Here is a 22346-nt window from a genome sequence, read left to right as displayed (position 1 = left end):
GATTGATGGGCCACCCGTTTCTCGGGTGTCCACAGACCCTGGGCATAACTTCCCTGGCAATGTGCTCCCCAGCCCTTCAGGTGGTATCTGTTACCACCAGGCAGCAATCGGACGTGCTAGCAGCATTCCTCGCCGCAGCATGCTGTCTGAGAGCCACTACTCCATACTGAGTCGGGCAGCAGGGAGCCACATGAGTCTGTGTTGATAATCCTGGGACATAGGAGACCATCGTTGAAGCAGGGCAATCTGCAGATGTCTCATGTGCGCTCTCGCCCATGGCACCAGTTCAAGGTGGCCGTCATCGACCCCCAACAGCTGGACAAAGTCCCAAGTTCGCGGGCGAGGCATCACAGGAGCAGACGGACCTGATTCTGAAGCTTGCACCGCCTTTGGTCGGGTAGAAAGACAAACCCTGAGGCCGTGTCGAACCGGACCCCCAAATATTCTAGAGATTGAGAGGGGGTCAGGTGACTTTTGGTATATTGACGACCCAGCCCATAGATTGCAGTACTGAGACCACTCTGGCTGTTATGTGACAACTCTCTTCTGCAGAGTCCGCTCTGATGAGCCAGTCATTGAGGTACGGGTGAACCCTGATACCCTCTCGCCTGAGAAAGGCAGCTACTACCACCATTACCTTAGAAAAGGTTCGGGGAGCTGTGGCGAGGCCAAAAGGCAAGGCCTGAAACTGGAAATGTTTTCCCAACACCGCAAACTGGAGGAACCGTTGGCGGGGGGGCCATATAGGAATGTGCAAATAAGCTTCTTTCAGGTCCAGAGACATGAGGAACTCTCCTGGCTGAACCGCCGCAATGACGGAGCGCAGGGTTTCCATATGAAAATGCCGCACTCTTAGTGACTCGTTGACTTACTTTAAGTTGAGAATGGGCTGATAAGGACTCGCCTTTTTCGCGGCACCCACCAAAAATAAATGGAGTAACGACCGCAGCCATGTTTGGCGGAAGGCACAGGGATCACCGCTCCAAGGTGCAACAAGACTTGTAAGGTCTCCTCTACCACCACACGTTTGACGGCAGTGCCTGTTGTAACCAAGAGAGGCAGGCTCGAGCAGCATAAGAACTGCAAACAGACGCCCTTAAAGCTAGGCCCGAAATCTCAAAGGACCGTTTTAGCGCTGATTCCAGCCCGCTGGTCCTGAATGTCCTTCAGGGCGACCCCTCCCTCAACTGGTGAGGGTGCCGTGACTAAGGCATCCTGTTTAGGCATCCCAAACGGGCCAAGTGCTCCTCACTCATAGGGTAAAGATGGCCCTATCTCCCTGGCCACTTTGAAGGGCCCCTCAGGGTCAGCCCATTGAGCAGAAATAAGCTGTTGAATGGAGTCATGCAAAGGAAAGGCTCGAGCAGGCTTCTTAGTACTCGCCATCCTCGGATTACCAGAGGAGGCCTCGCCTTTAACAGGATCATCAATAGAGAGGGCCTGTAAGGCATCAAAGATAAGTGCTGGCAGCTCATCGCGGTGGAAAATCCGAACCGCAGTGGGATCATCCAGATCCCAGTGGCAAACCAGCACCTTCCTCTGGCTCCTCAGACCACGAAGGCCCGCCAGATCCTTCAGGAGTCCCCACAGCCCGACCACGGGGGGAAAAGGGGGGTGCGCCACTCTCCGACGGTGAATTTACCCATCTATGCTTAGCGTGCATCCAACGCTCAGGGGAATCCACGTCTGACATCAGCCCCAGGCCACCATCAGTCGGAGGGGGACCAGGTAGCAACGCAGTGTCAGACACCTGCGTCAGAGCTCTTTTCAGCATGAAGGCTTTATGTAAAATAAGCACAAATTCGGGGGAGAGAAAAACTCACCCTGACCTCCCATCTCCAAATTAGGAGCCACGGGGAACGGAGCTCCTCTGGTAGCCTCGGCCCGAAGGCGTCCCTCTGCTCTCAGACTCCTCCGCAACCGCGGGGGTTGAGCCATGCGGCACTTCCAAGATGGTTGCCCGCTGGCAGCTCCATCGAGCGGGAAGAATCATCGCTCGCCATGCTTGTACTGGCTCTACCATCTAAACAGCACGTTTTACAGAGCCCCACTGCTGATCTGCGCTTAACTCCTTCAGCAGCCATCGCCGAAAAACGGTGGAATAAAATTCAAAATGGTGGCATCGCGCCAAACTCACCCCGATCGGAACGCCATCCGCGGGGCCCTCCCCGGAGGAGCTGAGTACCCGCTCTTACCTCAAAGAATCGAGTCCACGAGCTCCGGTCACACTGCAAAGTCAGGAAAAGCCTCAGAAATACCAGTGCTGTCAAAGCGCATTTTTTTTTTTTTTTTTTAACGCTGTGAGGAAAGTTGGAGGCAAACAGCTACAGAGGCACTCCGGAGGCAGAAGAGGGTGGGAAAGGCATGGAAAGGGCGAACCTATATGCCTACATCCACACAGGGGGAAGGGTAAGGCAGGGAAAGGGCGAACCTATGTGCCTTTAAAGTGGGCTCCACTTAGCCACAACACCCCTGCTATAACTGGCAAAAGCACAGGAGCCACCCCAGGCAGAATCTTCAAGGAGCTGAACAAGCTGCGTCCAACCCTGCTGGGAGATAGAGAAATACTGAGAGGCAGATGGCGCTAGCCGTCCTAGAGGCACTATGGTTTTCAGTATTCTCTATCTCCCCCTGCTGGTAGGTGGACACAACCCATTCATAATGGATTCATCTGCTGCTGATGACAAAACTACTGTTACTACACTCTCCGGCAGAGTTCCAGAGGTTGAGTGGAAAAAATATTTCCTCCTATTTGTTTTAAAACTATTTCCATGTAACTTTCTCGAGGTTCCCCCTAGTCTTTGCACTTTTGGAACAAGTAAAAACAAACAAACAAACAAACAAAAAAACGATTTACTTCTACTCGTTCTACACCACTCAGGATTTGTAGACCTCAATCATATCTCCCCTCATCTATCTCTTTTCCAAGCTGAAGAGCCCTAACCTATTTAGCCTTTCTTCATACAATGCTTGCATTGATACAACCTTACCAACTACAGAATAAATGACGACATATTAGAAATAAAAATGTGCAAATAAAAACTGAACTTGAAACCTCAAGAAGCAGGACTCTGTCTGCAATACAAAATTGAAAAAAGTGAATTTCCTCCTATACTGTACAAATACATAGATATCAGAGATGCACATTCAGATTCCCAAAGCTGGCACATTCAAATCGTTAAACCAAAACTACAAATGTTTTCCCTTCCTCTACTGTCTGCTAAGCCTCTGTAGCAGAGTTTCCCATATCTTGCAGGGACCAAGCTGTTATGAGCTAGAGGCGTGGAGGGGCATAATCGAACGGAGCGCCCAAGTTTTCCTGAGGACGTCCTCGCAGGACGTCCTAGCGAAGGGGCGGGGAAACCCGTATTATCGAAACAAGATGGGTGTCCATCTTTCATTTTGATAATACGGTTGGGGACGCCCAAATCTCAACATTTAGGTCAACCTTAGAGATGGCCGTCCACGGTTTTCGGCGATAATGTAAACCGAGGACACCCATCTCAGAAACGACCACATCCAAGCCCTTTGGTCGTGGGAGGAGCCAGCACACGTAGTGCACTGGTCCCCCTGACATGCCAGGACACCAACCGGGCAACCTAGGGGACACAGCAGTGGACTTCTGAAATTGCTCCCAGGCGCATAGCTCCCTTATCTTGGGTGCTGAGCCCCCCAAAACCCACTCCCCACAACTGTACAACACTACCACAGCCCTAAGGGGGGCACCTACATGTGGGTACAGTGGGTTTCTGGTGGGTTTTGAAGGGCTCACATTTACCACCATAAGTGTAACAGGTAAGGGGGGCGATGGGCCTGGGTCCGCCTGCCTGAAGTGCACTGCACCCACTAAAACTGCTCCAGGGACCTGCATACTGCTGTCAGGGAGCTGGGTATGACATTTGAGGCTGGCATAGAGGTTGGCAAAAAATATTTAAATTTTTTTTCTTGAGGATGGGAGAGGGTTAGTGACCACTGGGGTGAGTAAAGGGAGGTCATCCCTGATTCCCTCTGATGGTCAGTTCAGGAACCTTTTTGAGGCTTGGTCGCAAGAAAAAAATGGACCAAGTAAAGTCGGCCAAGTGCTCGTCAGGGACTCCCTTCTTTTTTCCATTATCGGCTGAGGACGCCCATGTGTTAAGCACGCCCCAGTCCCGCCTTCGCTATGCTTCCGACACGCCCCCGGGAACTTTGGTCATCCCCGCGACGGAAAGCAGTTGAGGACGCCCAAAATCGGCTTTCGATTATGCCGATTTGGATGACCCTGGGAGAAGAAAGCCCATCTCCCAATTTGTGTTGAAAGATGGGTGTCTTTCTCTTTCGAAAATAAGCCTGATAATGTGCCTTCACAGTCCTCTGTGAGCCTGCAGGAATGGACACTCTGAACATGTGTCTGAGGTGTGACCATGGGTCAGTGTTAGAAGGCAGTGGGGAAGGTGCTGGTACTCAGTATCACCTTCTGAATAAAAGTCCTGCTTTTATGTACCATTTATTCAGCCAACCAGCTCTAATTGCTGTATAGCTTTTCCTTGTATGAGAGAAGTTCCATCCTCTTTACCACTTTGGTTGCTCTTCTTTGAACTTTTTCTAAATCTGCTATATCTTTTTTGAGATACAGCGACCAGAACTGAACACAATACTCAAGGTGAGCTTGCACCATGAAGTGATACAAAGGCATAATAATATTCTTAGTCTTATTTTGCATCCCTTTCCTAATAATTCCTAGCATGCTGTCTACTTTTTTGGCCGCCACTGCACACTGGGCTATCCATGTTCCATGGATAGACAAGTCAAAGGTCCCCATTACGTCTGGCATAAAGCAAGTACAACATCATATATCAACAGTCAAACATTATGGTGGTAGTGTGATGGTGTGTGGCTGCTTTGCCGTCTCAGGACCTGAAAAACGTGAATTCTGCACTGAACCAGAAAATTCTTAAGAAGAAAGCCCAGTCATGAACTGAAGCATACTTGGGGTTATGCAGAATACAATCCAAAACAGTAAAGCAAGTCTAAATCTGAATGGCTGAGAAGAAGCAAAATTAAAGTTCTGGGTAAACTTAGTCAAAGGCCTGACTTGAACCTAATGGAGATGCTCTGGCAGGACCTGAAATCAGTAGTTCAGACATATTTGTAGAATTGTGTGCATAAATTGTGACAAAAAGAGTCTAGGCTAAAATTCCTCAACAGTGATGTGAAAAGACTGGGCCCAGGAAGTCACAACTAACCCAATTCTACAATACGATGCACTGCTATACACATCTACCATCTTCTGGAAACAGAGAGTATAACACTGACTTGGGGCTGCACTGTCCTACAGAGAACATCTCCATCTGCTAGCAGAGAGGTATAACACATTCATTCATTATGGACGGGTTTGGTGGACAACCAGGAAGGGTCTGCTCCTTGTGGAACAGACAAAGCAAGCTCCTTCACACTGGAGAAGGAGGAACCTCTGTGTCTTGCCCTCTGGGCCCCATGAAAGGGCTGATTTTTCTGGGATTTGGACATCAAGGTCGACAACCCCCAAACCCACCCCAATCCCTATAGCCAAGGGAGACTCTGAGGCCCTTGAGTAGCTTCTCTAATTCCTCTCCAAATAGCAAGAGATCCTAGGAGGAGACTTAGGCACACCTTCAAACCAGAGTGCCAGCCAGTGGCATAGCCAGACCTGACATTTGGGTGGGCCCAGAGGTAATATGGGTGGGCACCATGTATATAAGTATGGGGAGTGTTTCTCAGGATACTAGAAAATAGTGCCTTAGAATGCACTTGATGATGGATTTCTAATTAGTCTGCCCAACATCAACATCACATACATACCTAATTGAAAAAACAGTATTTTTAAATATAGTTACATTATATCATATCTTAAACTTGACCAAACTTAAGTCTACCATAGTAACCTGTGTATCTAAGTGCTCTGAAAATGAGCCACTAAGTTGCAAATCTTAACACCAATTCTGAACACAAATACCAATAACAGTACCTTTAAAAAGGCAGCAGTGAATATACACAACAGCAATATACATCCCATTGGAAAAGGCAGACAACTCAGACTCAGAGATCTCCACACAAACCACATGCCAGCTGAATCTCTCCCCTGTTGGTCACATGCAGAACACAGACCAACCGACATAAATTACAGAATAAAGGACCAAAAATTAGAAATTGTCCTTTAGCTTGGCATCAGCCCTTCCCCATCCACCCCCCCTAGCCCGGCATCAGCCCTTCCCTTCCATTCACCCACATTCATCCCTATAGTCTGGGATCAACCCTACCCTCCACCTATCACTGTAGCCCGGTATCATCCCTTTCCTACCTTGCCGCACCCCCCCCCCCATACATCCTTGTTGCCTGGCATCAGCCCTTCCCTACCTTTCCCCATCATCCATCCCATAGCTAGGCATCTACCCTACCCACACCCCTCCCTGTAGCCTAGCGTCAGCACTGTCCTATTCCCCCTTCCAGTCTTCCCGTAGTTTGGCATCTCTCCTGCCCTTCCGAATCTCTCCTCCCACCCAGAAGCCCACCAGCATTACACTGTAACTATTTTAAAAGACATTGGTGTTACCTGAGCAGCTGAGCTTGAGTTTCCCAAATTACTTGAGTTTCCCAAATTACTGCAACTTACTCCTCACCGGCCTCCCACTTAGCCATCTATCCCCCCTTCAATCTGTTCAGAACTCTGCTGCACGTCTCATATTCCGCCAGAACCGATATACTCATATCACCCCTCTCCTCAGGTCACTTCACTGGCTTCCGATCAGATACCGCATTCAATTCAAGCTTCTCCTTCTTACCTACAAATGCACTCAGTCTGCTGCCCCTCACTATCTTTCTACCCTCATCTCCCCTTACGTTCCCGCCCGTAACCTCCGTTCACAAGATAAATCCCTCCTCTCAGTACCCTTCTCCACCACCGCCAACTCCAGGCTCCGCTCATTCTGCCTCGCCTCACCCTATGCTTGGAACAACCTTCCTGAACCCTTACGCCAAGCCCCCTCCCTGCCCGTCTTCAAGTCTTCGCTTAAAGCCCACCTCTTCAATGCTGCGTTCGGCACCTAACCCTTACCGTTCAGTGAATCCAGACTGCCCCAATTTGACTGCCCCTATAGTGAATGATACATACCTGTAGCAGGTGTTCTCCGAGGACAGCAGGCTGATTGTTCTCACGACTGGGGTGACGTCCGCAGCAGCCCCCACCAACCGGAAAGAAGCTTCGCGGGACGGTCGGCACGCAGGGCACGCCCACCGCGCATGCGCGGCCGTCTTCCCGCCCGTGCGCGACCGCTCCCGCCAGTTGAATGACTAGCAAAAGATGAAACACACACAACTCCAAAGGGGAGGAGGGAGGGTAGGTGAGAACAATCAGCCTGCTGTCCTCGGAGAACACCTGCTACAGGTATGTATCATTCACTTTCTCCGAGGACAAGCAGGCTGCTTGTTCTCACGACTGGGGTATCCCTAGCTCTCAGGCTCACTCAAAACAAGAACCCAGGTCAATTGAACCTCGCAACGGCGAGGGTACAACAGAAATTGACCTACGAAGAACAACTAACTGAGAGTGCAGCCTGACCAGAATAAATTCGGGTCCTGGAGGGTGGAGTTGGATTTACACCCCAAACAGATTCTGCAGCACCGACTGCCCGAACCGACTGTCGCGTCGGGTATCCTGCTGGAGGCAGTAATGAGATGTGAATGTGTGGACAGATGACCACGTCGCAGCCTTGCAAATCTCTTCAATAGTGGCTGACTTCAAGTGGGCCACCGACGCTGCCATGGCTCTAACACTATGAGCCGTGACATGACCCTCAAGAGCCAGCCCAGCCTGGGCGTAAGTGAAGGAAATGCAATCTGCTAGCCAATTGGAGATGGTGCGTTTCCCGACAGCGACCCCTAGCCTGTTAGGGTCGAAAGAAATAAACAATTGGGCGGACTGTCTGTTGGGCTGTGTCCGCTCCAAGTAGAAGGCCAATGCTCTCTTGCAGTCCAATGTGTGCAACTGACGTTCAGCAGGGCGGGTATGCGGCCTGGGGAAGAATGTTGGCAAGACAATTGACTGGTTAAGATGGAACTCCGACACCACCTTCGGCAGGAACTTTGGGTGGGTGCGGAGCACTACTCTGTTGTGATGAAATTTGGTATATGGAGCATGAGCTACCAGGGCTTGAAGCTCACTGACCCTACGAGCTGAAGTAACTGCCACCAAGAAAATGACCTTCCAGGTCAAGTACTTCAGATGGCAGGTATTCAGTGGCTCAAAAGGAGGTTTCATCAGCTGGGTGAGGACGACGTTGAGATCCCATGACACAGTAGGAGGCTTGATAGGGGGCTTTGACAAAAGCAAGCCTCTCATGAATCGAACGACTAAAGGCTCTCCAGAGATGGCTTTACCTTCCACACGATAATGGTAAGCACTAATCGCACTAAGGTGATTCCTTACTGAGCTGGTCTTGAGGCCAGACTCTGATAAGTGCAGAAGGTATTCAAGCAGGTTCTGTGCAGGGCAGGAACGAGGTTCTAGGGCCTTGCTCTCACAGCACACGACAAACCTCCTCCACTTGAAAAAGTAACTCTTTTTAGTGGAATCCTTCCTAGAGGCAAGTAAGACCCGGGAGACACCCTCAGACAGACCCAACGCAGTGAAGTCTACGCCCTCAACATCCAGGCCGTGAGAGCCAGAGACTGAAGGTTGGGGTGCAGCAACGCTCCGTCGTTCTGCGAAATGAGAGTCGGAAAACACTCCGATCTCCACGGTTCTTCGGAGGACAACTCCAGAAGAAGAGGGAACCAGATCTGACGGGGCCAAAAAGGCGCTATCAGAATCATGGCGCCGTGGTCTTGCTTGAGCTTCAGTAAGGTCTTCCCCACCAAAGGTATGGGAGGATAAGCATACAGGAGGCCGGTCCCCCAATGGAGGAGAAAGGCATCCGACGCTAGCCTGCCGTGTGCCTGAAGTCTGGAACAGAACAGAGGCAGCTTGTGGTTGGTCTGAGAGGCGAAAAGGTCCACCGAGGGGGTGCCCCACGCTCGGAAGATCTTGCGTACCACTCTGGCATGGAGCGACCACTCGTGCGGTTGCATGACTCTGCTCAGTCTGTCGGCCAGACTGTTGTTTACGCCTGCCAGGTACATGGCTTGGAGGAGCATGCCGAACCGACACGCCCAACGCCACATCCCGACGGCCTCCTGGCACAGGGGGCGAGATCCGGTGCCCCCCTGCTTGTTGACGTAATACATTGCAACCTGATTGTCTGTCCGAATTTGGATAATTTGGCAGGACAGCCGATCTCTGAAAGCCTTCAGTGCGTTCCAGATCGCTCGGAGCTCCAGGAGGTTGATCTGCAGATCCTTTTCCTGGAGGGACCACAGACCCTGGGTGTGAAGCCCATCGACATGGGCTCCCCACCCCAGGCGAGATGCATCCGTCGTCAGCACTTTCGTGGGCTGCGGAATTTGGAATGGACGTCCCAGGGTCAAATTGGTCCGGATGGTCCACCAGAGCAGTGAAGTGCGGCAACTGGTGGAGAGGCGGATGACATCTTCTAGAGTCCCGGTGGCTTGGAACCACTGGGAAGCTAGGGTCCATTGAGCAGATCTCATGTGAAGACGAGCCATGGGAGCCACATGAACTGTGGAGGCCATATGACCCAGAAGTCTCAACATCTGCCGAGCTGTGATCTGCTGAGACGCTCTGGTCTGCGAAGCCAGGGCCAAGAGATTGGTGGCCCTCGCTTCGGGAAGGTAGGCCTGAGCCGTCTGGGAATTCAGCAGCGCTCCTATGAATTCCAGAGACTGAGTTGGCTGGAGATGGGACTTTGGGTAATTTATCACAAACCCCAGCAGCTCCAGAAGTTGAATAGTGCACTGCATGGACCGGAGGGCTCCTGCCTCCGAGGTGTTCTTGACCAGCCAATCGTCGAGATATGGGAACACGTGCACCCCCAGCTTGCGTAGGTAGGCCGCTACCACCACGAGGCACTTGGTAAACACTCGTGGGGCAGAGGCGAGCCCAAAGGGCAGCACACAATACTGAAAGTGCCGTGCGCCCAGGCGGAATCTGAGATACTGTCTGTGAGCTGGCAGTATCGGTATGTGAGTATATGCGTCCTTTAAATCCAGGGAACATAGCCAATCGTTTTTCTGAATCATTGGCAGAAGGGTGCCCAAGGAAAGCATCCTGAACTTTTCTTTGACCAGGAATTTGTTCAGGCCTCTCAGGTCTAGGATGGGACGCATCCCCCCTGTTTTCTTTTCCACAAGGAAGTACCTGGAATAGAATCCCTGCCCTTCCTGCCCGGGTGGTACGGGCTCGACCGCATTGGCGCTGAGAAGGGCGGAGAGTTCCTCTGCAAGTACCTGCCTGTGATGGGAGCTGAAAGACTGAGCTCCCGGAGGACAATTTGGAGGCAGGGAGGCCAAATTCAGGGCGTATCCGCACCGCACTATTTGGAGAACCCACTGGTCGGAGGTTATGAGAGGCCACCTTTGGTGAAAAAATTTTAACCTCCCTCCGACCTGCAGATCGTCCGGTACGGACACTTGTAGGGCGGCTATGTTCCCGTGGATCCAGTCAAAAGCCCGTCCCCGGCTTTTGCTGTGGAGGCGCAGGGGGCTGCTTAGGCGCACGCTGTTGACGAGAACGAGCGCGCTGGGGCTGTCCCTGTGCCTGACGAGGCCTTCGGGCCGGCTGGTTGTACCTACGCTTCGCAAAAGAATAGGGTGCAGCCTGCCGGGCCCGGGAAAAACGTCCACCTGTGGAGGTGGATGCTGAAGGCGCCCGGTGGGAGAGCTTGTCGAGAGCGGTTTCCCGCTGATGCAGTTGGTCCACCATCTGCTCGACCTTCTCACCGAAAATGTTATCCCCCCGGCAAGGGACGTCGGCCAGTCTCTACTGGGTGCGGTTGTCCAGGTCAGAGGCACGCAGCCATGAGAGCCTGCGCATCACTATACCTTGGGCCGCAGCACGAGATGCCACGTCACAGGTGTCAAAAATACCCCTGGACAGGAACTTTCTGCATGCCTTCAGCTGCCTGACCACCTCCTGATAAGGCCTGGACTGCTCCGGCGGGAGCTTATCGACCAGGTCCGCCAGCTGTTGCACATTGGTCCGCATGTGGATGCTCATGTAGAGCAGGTAGGACTGGATGCGGGTCACGAGCATGGAGGATTGGTAGGCCTTCCTCCCAAACGAGTCCAGAGTGTGAGACTCCCGCCCCGGGGGCGCCGAGGCGGTATCCCTCGAACTCCGTGCCCTCTTGAGAGCAGAATCCACGACCGCTGAGTCATGGGGCAATTGGGGCCGCATGAGCTCTGGGTCAGAGTGGATCCTGTACTGGGACTCTGCTTTCTTGGGAATGGTGGGGTTAGTTAATGGTCGCACCCAGTTCCGAAGCAGCGTCTCCTTCAGGACATTGTGCAGCGGCACCGTGGAGGACTCTCTAGGTGGTGATGGATAGTCGAGGACCTCGAGCATCTCGGCCCTCGGCTCTTCCACAGAGACCACGGGGAAGGGAATGCTGATAGACATATCCCGCACAAAGGAGGCAAAGGAGAGACTCTCAGGAGGTGAGAGCTTCCTCTCCGGTGAAGGCGTGGGGTCCGAGGGAAGGCCCGTAGACTCCTCTGAGGAGAAATATCTAGGGTCCTCCTCTTCCCCCCACGAGTCCTCATCCTCGGTATCGGACAGTAGCTCATGTAGCTGAGTCCTGAACCGGGCCCGGCTCGACGTCGAGGCACCGAGGTCTCGGTGTCGTCGAGCGGTGGACTCCCGCGCCGGCGGGGACGGAGCTCCCTCCATCGACGTCGACGGGGACTCCACCTGCGTGGCGGTCGAGACCGGCACTGCAAGCGGCGGCGGTGTCGACGGCCCCGGCGCCGGGCTAGAGCTCGCCGGCGCCACAGTCATCGGCGCCGAGGGCGCAAGCACCCCCGGCGCCGGCACAGCCTGGCGCATCAGCCCTTCCAGGATCCCCGGAAGGATGGCTCTGAGGCACTCGTCCAGGCCCGCTGCCGAGAAAGGCGGTGGGGCCGGTAAGGGTGTCGGTGCCGGAAGCTGCTGGGGGCCAGGAGACGGCACCGAGGTGCCGGAACCCCGACGCGTCGGTACCTCCACAACCGACGGAGACCTCTCCTCTCTACGAAGACGCTTCGGCGTCGCCTCCTCTCCGACATCGGGATGCACCGAGGGCGACCGGTGACGACGCTTCTTGTCTTTTTTCCGATGCCCGTCACCGGCGCCGGAGGGCATGGAGGAGGAGGAGGTCGATCCCCCTCGGTCTCGAGGTACCGGGTCAGACAGGGTTCGGTCCCGTGGGCCACGAGCTGAGGGCGTGACCGGGGCCGACTGCCCACGCGGCCTCTCACCCCCACTCTCGCCGGAGGACCGGCGGGCCGACGGGACCTGTTCTCCTGGGGTCGCTGCCATCGGTGCCGATGTCTCGGGCATCGATACCGGTACCGAAGGACCGGGCGTCGATACCGATGCCTTCGAGGTCGACGTCGAGGGGCCGGCGCAAGTTCCAAAAAGACGGTCCCGCAGAACTTGCCTCGCAACCTGAGTCCGTTTCCGGAGACCGAGACACAAAGAACACGACTTGAGATTGTGCTCCGGCCCGAGGCACTGGAGGCACCAAGCGTGGGTGTCGGTCTGCGAGATCGGCCGGCCGCAGCGACCACACTTTTTGAATCCACTCGGAACCTTCGAGGACATCGACGGAAAAATCGCGTCGGCGAAGTCAAAGTCGTCAATGGTGGCTAAAATCACACCACGAAAAGCAAAACGACCGAGCGGCCACTAGGCCGCAACGCGGCGTCCCCGCTGGAAGCGAGGGAAAAAAGGGAGCGCGTGCCCCACACGCGCAGGGTTTCTTTTTTTTTTTTTTTTTGAAAGGGAACCCGGGCGGTAACGAATACCGTGAAACAATTAGAAAAAAAGCACGATCAGCGTACACGCGATCGAACGATCCGGCGGCTGAACAGAGAGAGCGCAAGACACGACTCTCTCCAGGCGCGGAAAAAAAGGAACTGGCGGGAGCGGTCGCGCACGGGCGGGAAGACGGCCGCGCATGCGCGGTGGGCGTGCCCTGCGACCGTCCCGCGAAGCTTCTTTCCGGTTGGTGGGGGCTGCCGCGGACGTCACCCCAGTCGTAAGAACAAGCAGCCTGCTTGTCCTCGGAGAACGGACCGACCGTTCACTTGTCTATTAGATTGTAAGCTCTTTGAGCAGGGACTGTCTCTCTTTGTTAAATTGTACAGCGCTGCGTAACCCTAGTAGCGCTCTAGAAATGTTAAGTAGTAGTTGCACACTGTGCAGTCAGTATAGATGGTGGCAGACTGTGCTCAGTGTGTTGGCTCCTGTACCTGTGTGTGGTGGCTGTGGGCTGCAGAGGAGTGCTGAGGTCTGGGGAGGGAGGGAGGGGACTGAACAAGGTTGATCACTATAAAGGAGTTATTTACTACTACTATTACTACTATTTAGCATTTCTATAGCGCTACAAGGCGTATGCAGCGCTGCACAAACGTAGAAGAAAGACAGTCCCTGCTCAAAGAGCTTACAATCTAATAGACAAAAAATAAAGTAAGCAAATCAAATCAATTAATGTGAATGGGAAGGAAGAGAGGAGGGTAGGTGGAGGCGAGTGGTTACGAGTCAAAAGCAATGTTACTATTCTCCCTTTCCCCGTGGGTCACACATGCAAAGCCCTACTCTCACAACTAAAGTGAGTTCAATTTTTTTTTTTAAGTAAGAAGAGGGTGTAATTATGAATATTTGCCCCTGAGTGAAATCTCCAGAAGTTAAACAAAACACCAAAAAGGTTCTGTGATCAAAGACTGGACTGTGCCCCAGACAAAAAAAGTGAAAGTGATATGTATAAAACATAATTGTACCCAATTTATGGTTTAATGATGTAAATGGGGCAGTGAAACATTTTGCTGCTTTAAAAAAGGGATGCACGATCTTTCCTTACCTTGAAATACCCTGTACACAGTTTACACTGAATCCGTGCATAAAGTAAAAAAAAAAAAAAGCTAAAAATACAAGGTGGGAAATTTAAAGGAACAACGTGAATGATGTCATTTGAATATTGATGCTAAGGGATAATGAAAACAGAGTATTTGCCAAATCAATTATCTTAATATAAAAGAAAAAATACCCTAAATTTATGGCCATCCTAATAAAAGAAGGCATACCAACATGAACACCATCTAATTAAAAGGATTATACCAACAAGCACTCTCCAAACAAAAACTTAAGCAAACGAGGGCCAGATGCACTTAACGAGCCATTAACGAGCAAGTAGTAAACCCTGGCATGCACTAAAGACTTCTCCGAGCCATTTTCCGATGACAGTAGCAGCTAACGAAAACGGAATGCAGATGAGCAAACTGTGTAGTGTTATGATTCTGCCGGTTTGGCTGAGGGGGAGGGGGGACGTCTCTTCTGATTGGCTGCCAGGGGTTGTGCTGACGTCAGGGGATAGTACTTTAGCCTGCAGCTGAAGAGTTTCTCTGCTTTTGCGTTACTTACTTGGTGGTAACAGGAAAGCCTGATAGGTTTCTCTCAGAACGTGCTCTAGGTTCTGACAGGGATCTGTGTTGTATTAGAGTATTCTTTTCCTTCCCTCTGGGTTAGCTGCTGCTGTGTGTGTGTGTGTGCATAGCTCTGTAATCAGGGTCAGCTGCTTGTTTGTTTAGTGGGGGGTGGGCATTGCTCAGCCTCCAGGGCTCTGGGCTGAGTGAGAGGGTGAGAGCGTTCTCCTTTGTTTTAAGGATTTCTCTTCCCAGTGTCCCGGGCTTGCTGGCTCAGTGAGTTTAACCCTTTGTGTACTGTGTGTATTGTATTCCTGCCTCTGCCAGTGTGTTTGTTGGATGGGCCCCACTCCCTCTCTGGAGGGGAAGCCTTCTCTCTGATTGTTTGTTGATTTATGGCACTCTCTCTCTGCTGGCTCTACAAGCTTAACCCTTTGTGTTGCGTGTGCCTCTGTCTACAGTGGGTTTGAGGCAAAGGCTTTCTGCCTTCCTTTTGTGTCTGGGCTCCTACCCTGGTGGGGGAGGGGGGGGGGTTGCTGTGTTAGTTCCCCTGTCCTGCGCTGGTCCCCTGCGTGGGCTTGGCCCGCTCTGGTCCTTTGTTTCCTCCTCTGCCCTATTGCTGGTGTTCAGCGCGTGTCTGGCATCTTGGGGCCCTCTAGGTTCTTTCACCCCTCCCTGTGTGTGATTGGGTTCCAGTTCAGCCGTGAGGCTCGCATGAGTGGCTCTGTGTGCGTGGGTTCCGGTTCGGCCGCGAGGTCCGCCTGTATGCCTATTTCCCTTCTTCCTGAGGGACTGTGGGGAGGGGTAGCTTAGGGGGTATTGTGTAGCTGGGGTGTGCGGTGGTGGGTCGGTCTCCCCTTGGCCTGGGTCGGCGCCTGCTGGCCTCGGCCAGGGCCCAAGGGCTCACGACCAACCCAACAGATTACATGTAGAAACCCTATTGTAATGAGATGCACTAACCTTTTCCGATTGCCTTAATGCTGGAAAATCTAACGAGAGGTCTGTACCTGTCGTTGGGGCTGCGCGGGATTGAAAAACGTCTATAAATTTTGCAAAAAAAAAAAAAAAAAAAAAAAAATCGGCGAAAAAAGTGCTCGTCAGGGGCGTCCTTTCTGGACGTGCTTCACTCAGCTGTGAGACCTGGAAGTCTCTCACAGCGCGTTTAACTCAGCCCCCCCCCCCCCTCCGAGGTCACCTCCGCCGCTCCACCCTGCATTGAAATGACAGCTTCCCCCAGCCCCAGCCTCCCCGCCATCCTCCGCCTCCCCTCCGTGGCCCGGGCCACGCCGCACCCGAGGTTGTCGCTGCCGCTGCTCCCCCCTCCACCCACCCCCCTCCGTCTGCCACCGGGCCGGGACCTCACAGCGCCTCTCACCTCCATGTGAAGGCGCTGAAGCAGGCAACAGCTGATCGCCTCTCTTCAGACTTCCCTTCTTTCCTCCCTGGCGGGAGGAAAGGAGGGAAGTCCGAAGGGAAGCGATCAGCTGTTGCTTGCTGCAGCGCCTTCACACGGTGAGAGGCACTGTGAGGGCCCAGCCCGATGGCAGACGGAGGGGGGCGGGTGAAGGGGGGAGCAGCGGTGGTGATGACCTCAGGGGGGTGGGGCTGCGGGAAGCTGTCATTTCAATGCAGGGGGGGGAGGAGCGGTGGCGATCTCGGGGGGGGGGGGGGGAGGACGTCCATAGGCACAGCTCGTCTTTTTTTTTTTTTTATGTATATAGTGAAGGACATCCTTGGCATGCGCAGAGCAGCCAGCGTAACGCTTGGCTGCTCTGTGCATGCTTGACCGGCCGACTGTTTAATGATGGAATAAAGAATGCAAATGAGCTACAACGAGCAGCTCATTTGCATTCCTTTTTCTTGATGCATGCCCGTTCCTTACCAATTCGCTAAGGGAATCGGTAAGGGAAGGGCTTTAACGATTTTTTAGTGAAATCTGCCAAAAGTTAGGGGCATTGTGTCCTAATGAAAAAGAGTATAACGACAAGCATTCCACAAATAAAAACTTAAAATTAAGGAAACTAAATGCATCATGCGTATTGATTTTCTGTGCGGACATATAAACAATATATACATTCAACTCCCCCTCATCCATTTCCTCCACTGTTATTTCTTTCTTCCTCTGGTGACCTTGTATATTGTACTGTTTGCTTATTAACTATTGTACGCCACATTGAGCCTGCCCTTGGGCGGGAATACTATGGGATATAAATGTCATAAATAAATAAAGTGATTCATGCAATATAATAGATTAAAAAATGAATAAATCAAAAAATGTTTTAAAAACCTGTGCAGTGCGCATGTAATACATAATAAATAAAATAGGATCAATGCAAACGTGGAAACAATAAGAAGTGTGTCTTGCCTATATCACAAAATAAAACAGTGTAAAAGTAAAATCAAGAAGCAAACCTTGTGCAGAAAAAGCTTGTTCTAGCTCTGCTTAGCATCGCATTTTATTAATGAGGCTAAGTCTCCTGACCAGACAGAATTGGTTATTTTGCTGACCAGGATATTTCTTGAAAATTTGGTGGCCCCACAGTTCTCAACGTCTCTGTGCCTGTAACAGAACAGGGCCCAACTTCTCCAGCTGAGCTAATTACTGAGCTGAATCCAGCAGGCCCGAAGTCCGGGATCAGGTCTTAAGGTGCTCGGACTCCGTGCTGACATAGTGGAGGAGACCCAGCTGGCCGAGCCACAGCAATGGCGGCTGATTTTTCCGTGTGTGGCTGGCGGAGCACTGAGGGGGGGGGGGGCGGGGGTTCAAGGCAAGACAGGCACCATGAAACTGGGTGACAGCAGACTCGGAGCACTGCAGCAGCAGCCACAACCACCGATAAGATAATTGTCCACAGAGCAGCTGAGACTGAAAAGTAAAGCCGCACTCCTGACTTCCCAACTGAGCACTGCACTAAAACAATTAAGCAAGAAGGAGGAATCGAGCTGCTGTGTTTGCTGCCAGCCAGCTGCCTGAATGCACGTGGCTGAGACGCGGCTAAACTAAAAGGCTGTGCACTGCAGCCTAACCGGCACCTAGAAGACGGCTGATTGGAGGACCAGGACAAACTGGGTGGGCCTGAGCCGAGATTAGGTGGGTCTGGGCCCATCCAGGTCCACCCCTAGCTACGCCCCTGGTGCCAGCCAAATGTGCAGCCACAACCACAGAAGTGACTGACCAAGAAGTGACCTGAACCAAGTCAGAGGACATCTGCCAGAAATGCCACTCCGGATGAGACACCTTCAAGGGATTCCAGCAACTGCTGGAGGAAAGGTAATGGCAAAACAATCCATTAACAGTCTGCCAAGAAACTGTCACACAAGTGGCGGCACCTAAAAGTTATTCATGACTTGGTACTTGGGTATAGACGATTATTGTAACCCCCCCTTTAGCTTACCTCTTTACAGCAGGGGAAGGGGAAGGAGACGGCAGTAGCAGGAAAGTGTTAATTACCAAACCCAACTATAGGGAGTGTGAAAAAATAAAAATCACATGGTAGAACCACAAGACTGCTACGCTGAACTCAGAACTGTATCGCACAGACACTCATTGGATTCAGGCGTATGTGCGTGGTGTGAACAGCCATCTGGTGTCCTCTCATCAGCTGGCAGTGGCTGTGCCCTCAGCTGGAAAGAGGGAAGAACAAACTAAACTTAGCATTTCTTCACCTGGGATGAAGAAAACAGTTCTGTGTAGGGGGGGGGGGGGGGGGGTGTTCTCTCACCTGTTGCCGAAAGAGCACCTCTGTGCTTACTGTCCCACAACTACTACTTCTGCTGACAAAGGCTGAAATGAGTCTACATCTGGCACTCTCACCTGCTACACAGAAAGGGAATCTTAGTTGATGAAGCAAGCTATGCCAGTCCCCACCCTGTATGACTCATGCCTTCTACACTCATCATTAGAGAAACCAGCTCTACAGCAAAGGAAAGGCACACCCAGCATATCCTACAGCTACAGCACTACACCGCGCCCACAGTTCAGAGAGCATCCCTATCTCTCAACCCACCTAGGGAGCAGTACCGACTCCCCACCCACTAAATCCTCAGGCGTAGTGTGAGGGATGTGGAAATTGGAAAAAATATACATCTGAGAAACACTGAAGCAGATCACAAGAGACAGTCTAAAGCTATTAAAAGAGGGTGATGTGGGTATCTGAGATTTTTTATTGTGACATTCAGACAGTTTTAAAATGTCTGTTAGGGTCTGATATGTTTTTCAGGGATGTGTGTTCTTCTATGTTGTTATAGGTCTTTCCTAGTTACTATGATGTATACATGGCTAGGCAGTATAGAACATTTTTAACAGTAATGAGGTGTGGTAGCCGTGTTAGTCCACTCTTAAAGGTTATCAATAGAAATCAAACAAAATAAAACATGGAAAAGAAAATAAGATGATACCTTTTTTATTGGACATAACTTAATACATTTCTTGATCGGATCTGAGGAAGAAGGGCAACCTTCGAAAGCTAATCAAGAAATGTATTAAGTTATGTCCAATAAAAAAGGTATCATCTTATTTTCTTTTCCATGTTTTATTTTGTTTGATTTCTATTGATAACAGTAATGATAAATTGGTCTGTCAAAGAACCTAAGCTTGCTACACTTTTATTGCAAAATCCTCAACTATGAGAACCTGGAAAGAGACAAAGCAAATATATTTATTTGTTTGTTTCGTTTGTATCCCACATTTTCACCACCTATTTGCAGGCTCAATGTGGCTTACATTATTCCGTAATGGCGATCACCATTTCCGGAATGAGAAATACAGGAGGTATTGCATTAAAGTTCAAAAGTGACAGAATAGATTAAGCAGTCAAGTGTAGAGAATTCATATTCGGAATGAGAAATAGAGCGGTATTGCATTAGAGTTCATTCATGACAGAGTAACTGAAGAAGTCCAGCTTACTCATCGCTATTATAATAACAACCAAAACAATGGAATCATCACCTCAACTGATCATCATCAAAACAAAGGAAATATTAAATCACAATAAACCTTTACAACAAGTTAATAGACAATTAAGAAAAATCAATATAATTTCTAACATATCTGATCCCTTTCAAAAAATCCAAATTGGTTATACAAACACTAGATCAGCTGTCAACAAGGCAACAATTCTATCAGATTGGATCATTGATGATAATCTGGATTTATTAATCAATAATGAAACTTGGATCCATTTCCAAAATGACCCAATACTAAGATCTCTGCCCTCCAGGTTACAAAATAATTCATTGGCCTAGAAATGAAAAAAGAGGCGGCGGCATTGCATTTATATATAAATTCCATCTACATAGTAACAACCAGTGCTTTTTTTGTGCCAGTACGCAAAGGTACGGCGTAACGGCACCTTTTTTTTGCCCTGCATTTCCTCTCAGTCCCCCAGGGGCGTGGTGTGCTGGAGCCGCAGGGCCGGTCCGACACGGTAAGCAAGGTAAGCATGGCAGGGGGCGCCAACCTCTAGAGGGCGCCGCCGCGCCATGCTTACCGCCACTTATCTGCCCGCCCTGGCACCCTCTTCTCCCCCCAAGGTTCCTTTTTCTTTTAAATTTGCCTAACCTCCATCTGAGTCCGACCGCATGGGCAGCAGCATCACTGGAAGTGCTCCCCTCCCGAGTCCCGACGTCTCTAGCAGAAGCTTCCTTATTCGTTCATTCTCAATGTCCCACCCTCGAGGGCGGGACACTGAGAATGAACAAATCAGGAAGCTTCTGCTAGAGACGTCGGGACTCGGGAGGGGAGCACTTTCAGTGACGCTGCTGCCCATGCGGTCGGACTCGGAGGTCAGGTAAATTTAAAATAAAAGAAAAAGGATCCTTGGGGGGAGAAGAGGGCGCCAGGGCGGGTAGGCAGGCAGGCAGTTGGACATGGGAGCGGGAGGGCAAGGGAGAAAGGACCATCTGGACATGGATGGCAGGGCTCAGGAAGACAGGGGAATTGCTGGATAGGGATGAATGGAGGGGGCAGGGGACAGAGGAGCATGGATGGGAGGGCAGGGCTCAGGGAGAGAGGGGAATTGCTGGACAGGGATGAATGGAGGGGGCAGAGGACAGAGGAGCATGGATGGGCATGGACGGGAGGGCAGGGTTCAGGGAGAGAGGGAAATTGCTGGATAGGAATGAATGGAGAGAGCATGTGACAGATGGCCATGGATGGGAGGGCAGGACTCAGGGAGAGAAGAGAAATTGCTGGACATAGAGGGGAGGGAAGAGAGATGAAGGAGATGAAATGAGGGAAAAGGAAGAGAGGAGAAAAACTGCACATGGATGGAGAAAATAGGCAGAAGCTGGATCCACTGGACAGTCAAGTCTGCGGAGGACCCAGCTTTTACTCATGGATATAGGGCAAGAAATGAAGAAGAAAGGAGGAAAGTAAAGAAATAAATGGAAAGGAAGCTCTGGAAACGGAGTTAAGAGGACAGATAGCAGCAGCAGAATCAGAGACTCGGCCAGCACGATCAGAAAAACAAAGTCAACAGATAACAAAGGTAGAAAAAATCATTTTATTTTCATTTTAGTGTTTCAAATATGTCCACTTTGAGAATTTACATCTGCTGTCTTATTTTGCACTGGGTATACTGGAGCTGTAACAGCTTACAGAAATTATTTATAATGAAAAAAATCACGTTATTTTGTTCTCATATACTAGTATAATATTTTCAATGATGTCTGTTTATATGCGCAATAGCTGGTATAAGGGGTGTGGCTATCATAGGGGTGGAGCCATGCGGTGACCCCGCCCATGAGTACCGGCACCTTTTTTTCCACAAAAAAAGCACTGGTAACAACTATAGCAGAATCCATGTCTCCACAACTAGAAATTGCCTCACTTAATATTAACCATCCTACATTATCTATCTAAACATTATTCTGTTTTATAGACCACCAGTAATCTGGCAAGAATGTCAACAAAATCTTATGGGCTTCATCTTGAATTCTTGTTTATCTAATTCCAATCTACTCATACTAGGAGATATAAATTTGCATCTAAAAAACTATAATGCTAAAAACACACAAGAATGCAGAGATTTTTTCCAGCTTTGGGATTTCAATTGGATAAATACTCAATCAACCCATATCAAAGGTCATGCACTTGACCTCATTACATACAAATTTACTCCTGATCAAACCTTTACAATAACAGATATCAATTGGACACAAGTACCCTGGTAAGATCACTTCAAACTAAAAAATATCCATGCAATGGAGAATAAAAATAAATTTGAGCCTGAATCAAGAACAAAAAACTTTCACCACAAGAGGTCACATTGATCCAGTATTATTATGGCAAGAGGTCTACAGGAATGACTTGTCAGTACAAATAGACTCCAATCAATATCTTTTAAACTGGGTCACAAGATGCAATAGCATACTTGATACAATAGCACCAATACAAACAAGAATATCACAAAGAAAAAACTCACTCCCATGGTTTAACGACAAATTGAAAAAACTAAAAACCCAAACAAGGAGACTTGGAACGTGCTTGGAGCAAAAAGAAAGATGAACAAACATTCACTGCTTGGAAACTAATGTTAAGAAAATACAAATATACCATCAGGCAATACAAGAGGTCATATCATATTATAATTCCAAAATAGGACAAAACCACAAAGACTTACACAAGTTATTCCAATTTGTACATAATCTTCTAAACACCACACCAGTTACTTTAACTAACATGGATACCCCATCAGCAGATAAACTAGCTACCTATTTCAATGAGAAAATCATTAAACTAAGATCCACCTTATCAGCTAACTCCTCTGACTATGTAAAATTCATTGACGACTTAGACACAACAACCAATGAGT

The 22346-nt window shown here is 50.2% G+C and overlaps 1 protein-coding gene across 2 annotated transcripts in view; it reads right to left on the bottom strand.

Annotated features, from left to right (window-relative positions):
• Positions 1–22346, bottom strand: part of ELOVL1 (ELOVL fatty acid elongase 1) — a 146503-nt gene that overhangs the window by 82197 nt on the left and 41960 nt on the right. Inside the window, exon 1 of one of the 2 annotated variants that reach the window (XM_030205530.1) lies at positions 18255–18342. The exons of the other annotated variant lie outside the window; for it this stretch is intronic. The gene's annotated coding sequence lies outside the window, so the exon portion shown is untranslated. Of the gene's footprint in view, positions 1–18254; positions 18343–22346 lie in introns of those variants that run through there. 2 annotated transcript variants of the gene reach the window in all.

The sequence above is a fragment of the Microcaecilia unicolor genome, chromosome 6 (assembly GCF_901765095.1).
Source record: "Microcaecilia unicolor chromosome 6, aMicUni1.1, whole genome shotgun sequence".
Classification (NCBI taxonomy): domain Eukaryota; kingdom Metazoa; phylum Chordata; class Amphibia; order Gymnophiona; family Siphonopidae; genus Microcaecilia; species Microcaecilia unicolor.
The sequence above is the reverse complement of the archived record's forward strand: the minus strand, read 5'-3'. Positions and strand labels throughout refer to the sequence as shown.